The 14,077-nt window shown below is 37.9% G+C and overlaps 1 long non-coding RNA gene across 1 annotated transcript in view; it reads left to right on the top strand.

Annotated features, from left to right (window-relative positions):
- Positions 1-212: 212 nt before the first annotated feature.
- Positions 213-14,077, top strand: part of LOC144288313 (uncharacterized) — a 28,373-nt gene continuing 14,508 nt past the window's right edge. Inside the window, exons 1-2 of the long non-coding RNA XR_013356272.1 lie at positions 213-477; positions 830-949. This is a non-coding gene — a long non-coding RNA (uncharacterized LOC144288313). The remainder of the gene's footprint in view (positions 478-829; positions 950-14,077) is intronic.

Genomic DNA, 14,077 nt, shown 5'->3' with positions numbered 1-14,077 from the left:
TGGCACTGGATTGGAGAATGTGCCTTGCCCTCCAAGGCAAAAGAGGCTGCTTCGTACTCTCCTTTCATTCCTACCCAAGTGGGCCCACCAGCAAATCAGTAAACAGGTAAAAACACTGCGGAGTATAGGGCTTTAGTTCACAAAATTCAGATTTCTATCCTGCCAGAATGTGTTGTCCTCGTTTCTCTGCCTTGTCCTCATTTTCACCCCACCTTCAAGGAGAGGCTGCTGACATGTCGGGGAGAATTGGAAAGAGGTGCACACAGGTGGCCCCCACTGCCTTTGGTGATTTCGCTCAGAACTTGCCCGAGGGCAGGCTGTGCCCGGTCTCCTCTGTGCTGCTGGTTAAGCCCTTGGGGACAGGTGTGTTCCACCTACGTTCTCTAGTCTCCCTTGATTGCGAATAAAGCTGCTGTCTTCATCTCTGGCTGCCTTGTCTATCTCCCAAAGGGTTCACAACTTGAAGGAATCAAAACAGTGAGTAACTGGCACTTCCTTTGAAAACTCCAGCAGCCTCCAGGATACACCAAGTATACTTTCCATTGGGCAGAAGAGTTACCAAATCCATCAGGAGGGGGGGAGACATCACAGTTAGCCTCACATCCATTCTTAGACCCCGACACCAATCAAGAGCTCGTCTTTGCTCTAATATGTTGTTTCCCCTCTTGAAAATGCTCTCCACGGATATGCCAAAAGAATTACAGTGAAGGCCCAGCACCTCAGCCCTATGGCTTTCAATCCCCAAAGAAGAGCTGATCTGTTTTAATATGGGCCAGGTTCCAAGTGCCTCCCAGAATCGACTTCACTGTCCTTTACTTTACTTCCCTAGCCTTCATCTTGCCTCTCACCGAATACCATAATTTGCCTGTGTCTCTTGAAGGAGGTAACCAGACACACTGTAGGAAATCTAGAAAACAATCTGGGTCTGGAAGCTGTGACAGGACACACCGTAAGTACAGTTGGCAGCCAGCGCTGAGCTCCCAACTTGCCACAAAGGACATATGAATTCTTTGTGCCTGACACTTTACACAATATGCTCCCTGGCTTTAAGAAAACATTATTTCATGTTCTTGCTCTAATCAGTCTTGTCTGCCAGCCTCGAGAACTGAGAGGTTCATTGTTATATGCAGCTGTCATTTGTTCCATCTCCCCACTCTCTCTGCCTTCAATATCTTTGTGGTATTTAGTGAAAGTAATTTTCAGTTGGAAATCTTCTGCCCTTTCAGTAAGTGCAAGTATAGCACTTCATCAATGGCCAAAGAATTCTGAGCTATCTGGGATGTATCAGGACAGTTGATAAAACCTCACGGAGCAACCTATGATAGTACATCCCATCATAAATTAAAAAAAAAAAAGGCAGAAAGGGCCTTTGTCAGTGTTTATCTGAAGCGCTTTTATTCTTTGTCCTTGATTTCCTCTTCAGAAAATTGATGCGCCCTTAAATTGAAGCAAGAGGCTTGACAGGTGATGGTTAGTGTGATAACTGCTCAGATTTCATCAGCCAGTGTTTTTCTGGTGGTGCAATTGTCGGAACTTTCAGCTAGATTACCTGTCATCCACTACATCAGATAAAAGAGGCAGAGTTGAAAGATGCAGTTTTGCCACCGTACCTTATAGGAAATGAAAAGTGCAGGTGTGGTAACAGTAGCGGGGAAGAAGTACAATTATTTCCTAATCAGGCTATTTCTTCGAGAAAGTTGGTGCCCAAATTGGCAACCGTTGGGCAAAGCCATCACTAAATTTGCATTGTTAAATTTATGAGGAAGGAAATGAATAGTCAGTCAAGCTGTAGGTAGTGCTACAGGCTCTCCCTTCCTGATCCATTTTATTTGTTCCACAAATTGAAATAGTCGCAGTTTATTTTTAGATACAAGAAAAATGTTCCTATTTTGGATACATCTCAATATGCTGATGTTAAGCTTGTATTTTGATCTGCTGTTAAGCTGTTTGAAACCATGAAGGGAGACATTATTCCACAGAAAGTTTCATAAGAAAAGATTGGGGAAAAGCACATTTTGGAGGACTCGTGCTATATAGTCAGAATAGTTTTGTGACAGTTTCTCCCCCCAGATTTTAAAAGCAACAGAAGGTGACGAATCAAAATAGGAAAGACTGGGTAAATACGTGTTTTTATTTGTGAGATTATATTGTGCACTATTTCCTAAACATCAGATTATACAGAATTAACTAATTCTGTCCCTTTTAATCTGTCACTTCTTCAGAAACAGGTATTTCAATACAGTTGTCCCATGGAAAATGGAAATTTGTTTTTCCCTGAAAAGTAAAAGGTGTACCTTGCTTCTTGATAGGATGAAAGAGAGCTCTACACTGTGATCTTACCACATTAGATAAGGCCCCCTTGAATCCCCACTAGAAAAGACTTATTTTCAGAGTTTCCTACAATTATCTATGATCACTTATTTTCCAGAGTGAAATTTAGCATCCAAATCTGGCTCTCATACAAGGAATAATTGTTTGCTATTGGGACAAAGTAATGATTGTCCATAGCACAGTCACATACACAGTTAGACCTTCCCATTTCAGTTTAATTACACACATTCATCAGAGTAAATCTTACCAGAAAATGTTTAGCCCCACGTGAAGCCTCTTATTCTGGTGAGTTTAATATACTTTGTTAAATATCGATTTACTAAGAGCAGTTGATACTTATTTACTGTGTCATTTCTAAAACTTCCCTTCCCATTTTTTTTTATTTGGAGGTAGTTTTCTGTGCTAGAAATAAGGCTAAATTAAGGAGGCCATGTAACACAAAGGCCAAGTGTTTAGAGAAGATTCTGAGATCTTATGTACCAAACTGGAAACACTGTTTACCCCAAGGAAAGTGGTTGGGGAGAGGAGAGAGGCAAATTATTAACTTTTTCTTTATACATCTCTGTAATGTTGGACTCAAATTACCTTTGTAACTAAAAATTAGTAATAAAACAGAAATGTTAAAAAATGTAATCTTAGAAATTGATAGCTTTATTAATTTATTATGTTTATTGAAATAGAGTTGGCACATAATATTACATTAGTTTCAGATAACATAGTGATTTGACAACTCTCTTCCTTATGCTCTGCTACCATCTGTCACTGTACAACACTATTCTAATACCATTGACTATATTCTCTATACGTTTTACGCCTATGACTTATTCATTCCATTGTTGCAAGCCTCTAATTCCTACTCTCCTTCACCTGTTTTGTTCATCCCCCACAGCCCTCCCTTCTGGCAGTTACTAATTTATTCTCTGTATTTATGGGTCTGTTTCTGCTTTTTGTTTGTTCTGTTTTTAAAATTCCACATATAAGTGAATTCATATAGTATCCATCCTTCTCTGTTTGACTTACTTCACTTAGCATTATACCCTCCAGATCTATCCGTGTTGTCATAAATGGCAAGACTTCATTCTTTTTTATGACTAAGTAATATTCCATTGTGTATATACCACATCTTCTTTATCTATTCATCTATCAGTGGACACTTGATTACGTCCATACTGTGGCTATTATAAATAATGATGCAGTAAACACAGGGGTGTATATATCTTTTCGAATTAGTATTTGCATTTTCTTTGGGTAAATACCCACTAATAGAATTACTGGATCATATGGTATTTCCATTTTTAATTTTTTGAGGAACTTCCATACTGTTTTTTTTTTTAAAGATTTTATTTATTTATTCATGAGAGACACACAAAGAGAGGCAGAGACACAGGCAGAGGGAGAAGCAGGCTCCCTGTGGGGAATCTGATGTGGGACTAGATCCTAGGACCCTAGGATCATGACCTAAGCTAAAGGCAGACGCTCAACCACTGAGCCACCCAGGTGTCCCACTTCCATACTGTTTCCCACAGTGGCTGCACCAATTTACATTCCTACCAGTAGAACACGGGGTTCCCTTTGGTCCATATCCTCATCAACACTTGTTATATCTGGTCTTTTTTATTCTAGCCATTCTGGTAGTTTAGCTTTAAATCCTGGCCCCTCTGCTCTCTAGCTGTGTAATTTAGAGCTAGTAATTTTTTTTCTTTGAGTCTTAGTTTCCTCATTTGCAAAATTGCATTAATAATAATACCCAAATTATAGAATTATTATGATTGTTAAATATATAATCCATATGAAGTGCTCTGCATATAGAAAGTACCTAATAAATATCAATTCTTTGGAATAAGGAGGCTAGGCTATCTATCACTAATTACATATGAAAAATGTTTCTTGAGTGAAAAATGTGAACTTCTTTAAGTCTGATTTTTTTCTTTTTTCTTTTTTCTCATTTATAAAATGGGTATATTAGAAGTGATTGTATCTAAGGCCCCTTTACTTCTAACATTTTATTTTTCCATTTAAAGTGTAGTTAGAAGAATGTATGAATGTTGACTTCATACACTAAAACTCAAGCTGGGATCTCAGTCTACTATGTATGTCCTTATTACAACCATTTGGTTGAGTCTATGTCTAGAAGAACATTCCTTCAGACAATCACAGTCTAGATGTGACCTAACTGTTGGTTCAGAGCTAGGAGACTTTAGATGATACTCCCCACAGAAAAAGTCTCTGCTTCAATCAGAAAGAACAACTTGCTATCTCTTTCTTGACCACGATCCCTACCTTCATGTCTTTAAAACACAGAGTCACTAACCATTTAAGAAACCTAAAAGATGGGGAGCCTGAGTGGCTCAGTTGATTAAGCATGCAACTCTTGATTTCAGCTCAGGTCATGATCTCAGGGTCCTCAGATTGAGTCATGTCTGGCTCCTTGCTCAGAGTCTGCTTAAGAATTCTCTCTCTCCATCTGCCCTTTGTTCTGCTTGCCTGCAAAAGCGTACACACATGCGCATGTGCACACACACACACACACACACTTTCTCTCTCTCAAATGAATAAATAAATCTTTTTTAAAAACCAAACAAACCTAAAAGGCACTCTCCACTCTGAAATCTTGCCTGACTTCTCCAGCCTGTAAGAAAATCTTCCTCCACCAAATTCAAAGTTTCTCATCCTGGCTAGAGACTTGTGAGGTCATGTGGGTCAACATCTCATTATAGCTCATGCCATTTTATCTATAGGGAATTCACTATGTTTTGAAGTAGATTATTCCATGTGTATATTTTGAGATAGATTGTAACTTGTGATTGATTAGCATAAATTATTAGAAAGACTTTCCTCACATTGAACTGTAATCAAGCTTCCTCTAACTTCCACCCTCTTGTCCTGGCTTGTCCTCCTCAAAGCTGTGCATAACCCACCACTCCTTTAGTGAGATGGCCTGCCGAACATTTCAAATTTACTTCATGTCTTCTTTATGCTTACTGTTTCCTAGGTTCATTACCCACTATCTCACTATCCATTGAAAGTGAAATGAGCAGTACATGTTCTTCAGCAAATCCTCAAAAGTCATGGCTGCAGACCTGTCACCATTTGGCCTTTCTTCCCACACACACCTTGATGTGCTCTTAAAACATATTACTGACAGGCAGAGCTCTACTCCAGAAATGCTCTGACAAGTATCAAATATAGTGGGGCAATGATGTCTCTCTCTCTCTCTCTCTCTCTCTCTCTCTCACTGAACACTATATTTCCATCTAGGTCTATATATGTTAAGTTTATTTTACTTTGCCAGCATTTTCCAAATTGCTGCCCATAGAAATCTTATTGTTTAAAAAAAAAAAGAGAGAGAGAGAAAAGCTAATTTGGCCTGAGTTTTAGTGAACCCATTTTTTTTCTTATTAATCATCACTTTCTTTTTTATGCATGGACAATGATCTGTTTAATGATTTATTTTCAAATATTTTCTTGCTGAAGCAATTAGACATCCAAAAACAGAAAAAAAAGAATCTTGATCTAATTCTCACAACTTTTACAAAAGTTGACTCAAAACATCTTTACATAGACTTAAATATAAAATACAAAGCTATAAAACTTATAGGAAACCATGACAACCTCATAGGAAAAAATATCTCTGGGACCTGGGACTGAGAAAGAGGTTCTTAGACTTGACACCAAAAGCATGATCCAAAAAAGAAAAAAATAACAAATTGGACCTTATCAGGATTTAAAACTTTTGCTCTGTGGAAGTCCCTGTGATGTGGATGAAAAGATAAGCTGCAGACTGAGAGAAACCATTTGCAAACCATATAACTGACAAGTGCTTGTATCTAAAGTATATCAGGAAATCTCAAAACTCAACAAGGATAAATGAACAAAGACAATTAAAAAATGACTGTAAGACATGAAGTGACATGAATTTCACCAGAAAAGATATATAGATAGAAAATAAGCACATGGAAAATGTTCAACACAATCAGCCATTTGAGAAACGCAAATTAAAACTACAGGGAGATATTACTCTGTGTCTATAAGAATGGCTAAAATAAAAAATAATGATAACCATAAAAGCTGGTGAGGATGTGAAGAAACTGATTCAGTCACACGTTTGCAATGGGAATGTAAAATGGTACAGCTACTCTAGAAAAAGTATAACAATTTCTTAAAAACCTAAACAAGTGCTTATCATAGGAGTTGACAACTACAGTCTTGGGAATTTATCCCAGAGAAATGAAAATTTGTTTATACTAAAACCTTCATATGAATATTCATAGTAGTTTTATTTATAGCTGAATCTAGAAGAAAATCAAGTATCCTACAGCGAATGAATAAACACTCTGTGGTATGTCTGTACTATGAAATACTACTTAGCAATGAAAAGTAACTATTGATACTGGGTTTTTTTGAAGTGTATTGTGGCCATATCACAGAATTTGGGTCAATGGGATAGCAACACATATATCCTGTAAAGGCAGAAATATGCCTTTTAACCTTCCTGCTGGCTGGATTGTTAATGTGATGGCTGGAGCTCGAACTAACATCTTGGACCATGTAGTTTAAGCCATGTGTAGAGAATAATAGAGCTCTAAGATAGAGGAAACCTGGGACCCTGATGATGATGGAACTACCGTACTAACCCTGGACTACTCTTGAATCTCTTATTTGAGAGCGTAATAGCCAATATGGGTAAATCATCTTTATTTTGTATTTTCTATTTCTTGCAGAAGAATCCAAACATAGCAGATATAAGATGCATATACAAGGAACAGAAACAAGAGCAGTATGACTAGAAGATAGTAGCAGGGAGACGATTGTAGAAGATGAAGTCAGGATAGTGACCAAGCCATATAACAAGTAGAGTTTTATTTAAAGTGCGATGGAAAGCCATTTTGGGAAGCCATGTTTTGAGAAGGAGGGTACATGATCTGATTTACATTTTAAACATTTACTTTGCTGCCATGTGGCAAGTGTGAAGCATGGAGTCTAGTTATAAGGCTGTTGACATATTCTAGGCAAGAGAGAATGAGGGAAGTCCATAGATTTGGGATATCTTTTAGAAACAGTTAACCAGGCTTGCTGCAGGGTTAGATTAGAGTGTTAAGACGCCAAAGCAGTAAAAATAACTTCTAGATGTGGGCAGGTGAATAGATGGTGATGGGGAGAGGATTCTGTTTGGGATGTATTAAGCTTGAGTAGGGCTTTTTTGATCTCCAGGAAGAGATGTCAGATTAGCATTCGGACATCGAAGAGAGAGGTCAGATACAGATTAGGAGCCACTGACACAAAGCTGGACCAATTCATGGTGGGACCATGTATAGTGAAAAAAAAGAAGGAGTCCTAGAGCACAATCTTGAGGCATAGAAACAAAATGGAGGGTCCCAAGAACTAGATGTGGGAGTACAAGAGAGAGTGATTAGGGAAGCTTCCTCGAGAAAGGCCTATGGCAAGACATGCAGGGTGGATGGGGAGAAGTCAGGCCAGTGAGCATAGGGTAGAATGAAAGCATCTCAGGCACAGAAAATAACACATGCAAGCACACAAAACCATTCAAGGAACTGACTGCAAGAAGTTCATTACTGATAGAGCAAAGGGTATGGTGAGGGAAGTATGAGTAGGAGGGGGGTGAAGGTGGCTGCTCAAGTAAAAGATAGAGATGGAGAGATGAACAAGATTCAGATTTTGGTGGGAATAGTAAGGAGATGGAGAGATGAACAAGATTCAGATTTTGGTGGGAATAATAAGGAATTTGAGCATTCATCCTAAAGGTAATGGGGAACCATTAAAAATTTTTTTAAAAGATTTTAGTAAGTAATCTCTACACCCAATATGGGGCTTGAACTCATTGCCCCAAGATCAAGTGTCACATGCTCTAAGACTGAACCAGCCAGGCACTGTGGGAACCACTAAAATGTTTAAGCAAGGGTAATTAAATCTAAAGAACCTAAGTAGATAATAGTAAAGAACATGGGCTCTCGAGCCAGACTACTTGGATTTAAATTTCAGATCCACTGCTTTGTAGGGACAGGACCTTGAGATGTTACACAGACACTTGCCTTTGGTTTTGTTTCTTTACTTATAAAATGGGGATAATAATAGAACCTATTGTATAGGATTCTGTAGGGTTTAAATGGGTGTAAAGTGCTTAGACCGTGCCCAATATAGTTAACTACTTTTATTAGATTTGAATAACTAGGGGGAAAAGTGAGGCCAAGTTGCAATATTCAAATGGAAAGTAGTAATGACCTACAAGGGGACAATGGAAATAGGTCCCTGCGAAAGTGAATTGTTCAAAAAAATATGGAGAAATTAGCATTGGTAGCCCTTTGCAGTTGAGTGAATGAGTCTGGGTGAGAAAGAAGTCAAGATGACATGCAGATTGATTGATGACTGGGGCAACTGGCAAGAATGTCATGTTGTTCTCTAAGAAAGGAAGCTAGAGCAGCAGGTTTAGAGGAGCCAAGGATGAATTCAGTAGAGACATGTTGAATTTAAGGGGCCTGTGAGTCATCAGAGCAGAAAGGTCCAAAGGTATCTGGAATTTAGGAGACAGCTCTGAGCTAGAGTTCCACTTAGATATCATTTGAAAATAGACTTGATAATATGGGTGGAAATTGAATTCAGGGCAGTAGAGAAGACTATTAAGTAAGAACGTGAGAAGAAAAGAGGATCACAGCCCAAACCCATTAGATCTCAGGACACATTGTTTGGTGGTAGATGCAGGGGTGAGCAGCAGTTTGTAAAACATATGGTAAGTCTACTGCTGCTTCTTGCAAGGTCGTTTTTGCTTGATAGATCTTAAGATGCTTTTGTTCTTTAATTCAGTGAGTATTTACTGTATACTTAATTTGTGCCAGGTGCCCCCTTCCTTCATGAACTTTTATTCTGGTAGGAATAGACAAAGTAATTTGGCACTCTATGAAGTATATTAAAAGCTATTATGTACCATGAAGAAAAATAAAGCAAGGAAAGTAGATAGAGGATGCCAGATCAGGGTTCAAGGGCAGCTTACAGGAAAAGTACTGTCTATGACTTGAATGAGGTGAGGGAATCATAGAGTTAGCAATGGAAAGAATATTCCAGGCAGAAGAGACAAATGCAAAGGCTCTAGAGTGTTGGAGTGTATATAGAGTGTTGGAACAATAGCCAGGAAGACAACATGGAAGGGGGAAAAAGTCTTTAGGGGAAGAATAATAAGAGAGGAGGTCAGAGAAGTGATGAGGAACCATTATGTGGGGCCACACGGACCATTGTAACATTGATGTATATGCTGTAAAAATCGGATTCCATTGGCCGGGGGCAGTGGCTAAGAGTTTATCCAGAGGAAAGACATGATCTGACATACTTTTAAACAAGATTACTCTAGCTGCCAAATGCAGACTAGAAATATTGGGAGTGGAGTATGAGAGAAGGGAGAACTTGAGTGGTTACACTCTGGTTCATGGCACACTTTCATCTTTGATCCATGTAAAGCCACTTACTTGCTTTATTTACTTATACGCCTATTTCCTTCCTCATTCCTCTCTTTCCAGGTACCTCTAATGTAACATCCCTGGATATCTTCCTGCCTCCCTCCCTTCCTTCTTCAAACATTGTACACTTAGTAAGAGGCAGCAGTTGGTGTTCAGAGTCTGAGCTCCAAAGATGAACAGCAAGCCAACAGTTCAATGGAGTGACAGGCAAATGATAGCACCAAAATGCACAATATGCTTCCATTTGGAAGTTTGTATGATGTGTTTTGGGAACATAGCTGACAGAGCCTTTAATTGCTGTAGAGAATAGAGTAATGGTGAGGGGTGCTTCACAGTGGAGATTATGTTATTGATACAAAAAATTCTCTCATGGTCTTTTATTTATTACATTTTTACACTGTTCATTTTATTGGACAGCAAAGATAAACTGTCTACATGCCATTCCTAGAACATGAAATTGTTCTTGAAAAAATACTATATATTCAAAAACCTAATACATTCATGTGATAAAAATTCAAACAGTACAGAGGAAACTCAGTGAAAAGTCTATCTCCTTTTCATATAATGTCACAGTTTCTCTTCCCAGAGGCAACTACTCTCATCATTTCTTGTTTACATATGTACATAATATCCTCTCCCCAACCTGATAATTACAGAAGCATTTTCTGCTCCTCATTTCTTTGGAACTGTGATAATTTATCTGGGTCTTAGCAGACAAACAAGGTTTGCTAGACAGAAAAGAGCAAGGTGGACATTCCATGCAGAGTGAACAGCCTGTGCAAAGGCATAAATGTAACTGGGATGCTCCATTGTTGAAGACTTGGGAATGGAAGAGTACTTTTGAATGCTAGAGCATGGATGGTTGGAAAAAAAAAAAAAAAAAACAAGAAAGCTCTCTCTAGTTAAATCCAAAGTGAGTGTATACACCAGTGAAACAGAAAGCTGTATATATAAGGAACTTAGCATTGGCCAAAGGTGGAATCTCAGATGGGTGGGAGAAAAGATATATTATTCAATAAATAAAGCTGGACAATGGTAAGGCCATTGAATAAATTTTAAACTTCTGAATGGAAACAAAACAATAAGCAAATTCAGAGAAAAATAACAAAACAGGAAAATGATTGCATGGCATCCAAATAGCTAATTGCCTTAATATGAAAAAAGATTCCTATAAGTGATTAAAACCCCAACAGGAAAATAAGCAAAGGATTGGAACAGCATTTTATGGAAAAGGAATAGCCCTTAAACATGAAAAAATGCACAGCCTCACTCAATATAAAAGAAAAGCAAAGTAAAACCACACCAAGATACCACAATTTTACCAGAGTGTGTAATCAAAATTCCAGATTTTCCAAAATGCAGAAATTTACTAACATTTTGTTTTCAAGGCTGTGGGGAAACAGGCCATTTCATACTTTGCTGATAGTGTAAATTGATGTAGCATCTCTGGAAGGAACTTTGGCATTATCTTTCAAAGTAACAAAAGCGTATGTCCTTTGATTTAGCAATCCTGCTTCTAGGGGTTTTTCCTACTTACTGATAAACGTGCACACATGCAAAGTCACATATGTTCAAGGTTATGTACTACAGCATTGTTTTTCATAGCAAAAGACTGTGTCAACCCAAATATCTACCACTAGGGGATTGTTTGAGTTTAACCATGGTCTATCTATGCAATTGAATAAATAAATTGAGCAGTCTCTCTGTTTATCAATATAGATAGAGTTCTAAGATATATGAAGAAAAAAAGTGCAATGTGCCAAACAGTGCATATAATATGCTACCTTTTATTCTGGGAGAGAAAATGGAGATGTATATTTGTCTTGCATAAAACATTATTTATACAAATAATTATACAAAGAAACTAATAAAACTGTACTGTTTGGAAGATTGTAGGAACTGCCAAAGGGAGACAGCAGTAGAAGCAAATGCTTTTACCATGTATGTCTTAACATTTGTTGATTTTTAAATTATGAAGATATATTAGCCATCCAAGAATTTTTTCAAAGGGTCTACCCACCTCATTTAGCATGGTGATTAACATATTTCAGCCATTGGGGATTTGCATTTACTTGGTTCTTTTTGTTTGTTTGTTTTTTGTTTTGTTTGTTTTTTTTACCAGTGGTTAACTTTGTAAACTTTAGTCCTGGAGTAAAATCACTAAGAAAGCCGCTGCCATATCATGTTCCATGCATTGTAATCCAAATAGGATTGGAAATTACAGGAGGAATGGCATTTTTGATGTGCTCTTTGCACTATGGTCAATGCTTTTTGGTAACCTGACCCTTGCTGGGGTGGAGGGAAAGTTCCAGGACATAAAAATGATTGAGATCCTATTCAGGGTCAACATGTTTTTGCTTTAAAAATGGTGAAAAGTATTCCTAGAAAACATACAGGGAAATAACATTCAAAGTGGATTGGAAAAGAGAAGTAAAGAGAAAGGGAAACTTGAAGGAAGTCAGATGGTAGAGATGCCAGAATTAGCACCCATATGTAAAATCAACACCCACATGCAGAGAGACAGGTTCCAGGAAAGTCCAAAGAAACTATCTACTCAAAGGCTAATGGAGAAGAAAAGGCAAATAACTCATAATCAGGGAAATGCATATAACATGAGACTGTTAACATGGATTTGTCTAGAGGTCATGACTGAGAAATATCCCAAAGATTCCCAAGAGGTAGAGCAGAAGCCTTAAAGCCACAATATTGAGAGGTCCTCATTTTATAGTAAAGGAAGACAAGACCTTGCACTGTGAAGAGATCAATCTAGGATTACAAAAAACATGTCTGAGATTTCCAGTCTAGCGTCTTGTTATGTTTTGTTTTGTTCATTACTTGCTTGTTTATTTTCATGTAGTATCTCTTTCTAATTCTCCATTTTATTTCATTTGGAAGTTCTCATTTAGCATGAGTAATCATTGTTGACTATTTCTACAAAACAAGAGGAGGGTAGGGAAGAAGGGGTGGGGAGAGAGATTAATTTTGTAAGTGAAAGTAAAATGATACCAGCAAGTAATGGGCATGCATATGAAATAAACATACACAAAAAATATTATTTGTGCTGAAGTAGGCCCAAAGAAGCTTGTTCTGAGAAACAAAGTTCAAAAGTTGTGTGACCATGGCTCTACTATTCTCATTGCAAGGCTTTTCTGTAAAATGGTGCCAAGAGATTTTTAAAAAATCCTCTCTTATTGTCTATAAGCCATAAAGGAAAGAATTCTCCCTTAGGGTCTTTATTTTTCTTTTATTTTGATTCCAGCGTAGTTAACATACAGTGTTATAGATCCTCAGAAACTCTAGGTCTATAATATATTATATATACTCTACTGCAGGCATCTTACCAAAAAAGAAAAAAGTAACCGCACAAAACATAACAAAACAAAAAACTCTTCCAGAATATTCCTCAATATATTCTTTTTTTTTTTCTCAATATATTCTTTTTTAAGGCAGAGTTCTTCCCCCAAATTGCTATTTAATCAGTTTATTCTTCTTATGTGTTTTTCTCTGTGGTGGACTAGGAAGCGTTTAATATTTTACTCCAGAAACAGGAGAACATTAGTAAACTCTTTCCTCCTCACACTTAGTACAAAAATATGTTCTTCGGGCACCTGGGTGGCTTAGTTTGTTGAGCTTCCGACTCTTGGTTTTGGCTCAGGTTGTGATCTCAAGGTCATGATCTCAGGGTCATGGAATTGAACCTGTGTGAATTGAACCAGTTCTGTGTTTCTCCCTCTCCCTCTGCTCCCCCCACAGCTTGTGCACTTTCTGTCTCTCTCTAAGATAAATGGATAAAATCTTTAAAAAGAATATGTTCTCTCTCCCAGCTCTTGGACCCACATCACACCAAGGTTTACAACAAAGATATTCTTAACCTTCATGTGTGACTTAACAGTAAAATTGATTCCTCCAATGTAGACCATTCTATTTTGGACTTAACTCTCAGAAAAACCAAGCAAACAAAAACCAAAAGATGTACTCATCATGGAAGAACAGGAATTCTCACTTGTCATTCAAGAAAATATTTAACACTCTGTACTTTTGTTCTTTTTTTAAAGAAAAGATTTTATTTATTCATGAGAGACACACACAGAGAGAGGCAGAGACATAGGTAGAGGGAGAAGCAGGCTCTGTGCAGGGGGCCCAATGTGGGACTTGATCCTGGGACTCCAGGATCACGCCCTGGGCTGAAGGCAGGCGCTCAATCACTGAGCCACCCAGGCATCCCTATACTTTTGTTCTAAACTAAATAACTTCCAAATATTCCCAAGAATCCAGGTAGT

The sequence above is a fragment of the Canis aureus genome, chromosome 18 (assembly GCF_053574225.1).
Source record: "Canis aureus isolate CA01 chromosome 18, VMU_Caureus_v.1.0, whole genome shotgun sequence".
NCBI classification, from domain to species: Eukaryota; Metazoa; Chordata; class Mammalia; order Carnivora; family Canidae; genus Canis; species Canis aureus.
Note: the sequence above shows the minus strand (reverse complement) of the source record. Positions and strands in the feature narration are given on the sequence as shown.